We start from the raw sequence: 654 nt of genomic DNA, 5'->3' as shown, positions 1-654 counted from the left end.
CTTTGTCCTCCGTGTACTTCCATTTGGTGCAATTTAACCGACAGTCCAAGGTAAGGTACAGCATGACAACTGAGCCTTCCAATTCAGTACTGGCTGTAATATTGGTCAATTCCACATTTCAAATCTTTCCCTGATATTGTCTTTAGGATGCTTTCTTTGGGGCACCGGCCCCAGGGGGGCCACAGCCAGTGAAGGGGCCCAGGTTATTTCTCCTTCAACAGTCAGCTGATTGAGACTCATTTGGTGTGAGACATTCCGGTGACAATAGTATAACATGTCACATGACTAGCGGGGGTGCTCAGACCCATCTTTCCTGATCTCACAAGAACCCCATGAGAGCCCCACTAACACTGGAAAAGTAGAGAAGTGGAGGGGTTAAGTGCTTGAACTCTGAACCCCAAGTACCTGGGTTTAAATCTTGAGTCTATAGCTATTTGTACTTTCTGTGTCATAATTTATCTCATTTATCAAATGGAGTTACAGTGTGTCCTGTCTCCTGGCGTTGTGTGGGTGAGATGAGTTAATTTTGAGGGTACATGTGAGTCCTCAACAGCATTAATATCTACTGTTGGCAGCTCTACTTTAGAAGTAATAGATAACACACCTGTTTGCACACACTCACACCATCGTGGTACACACTAAGATATATATATA

This window comes from Ursus maritimus, unplaced genomic scaffold (assembly GCF_017311325.1).
Source record: "Ursus maritimus isolate PB19 unplaced genomic scaffold, ASM1731132v1 scaffold_3, whole genome shotgun sequence".
Lineage (NCBI taxonomy): Eukaryota > Metazoa > Chordata > Mammalia > Carnivora > Ursidae > Ursus > Ursus maritimus.
This window is presented reverse-complemented; position numbering follows the sequence as displayed.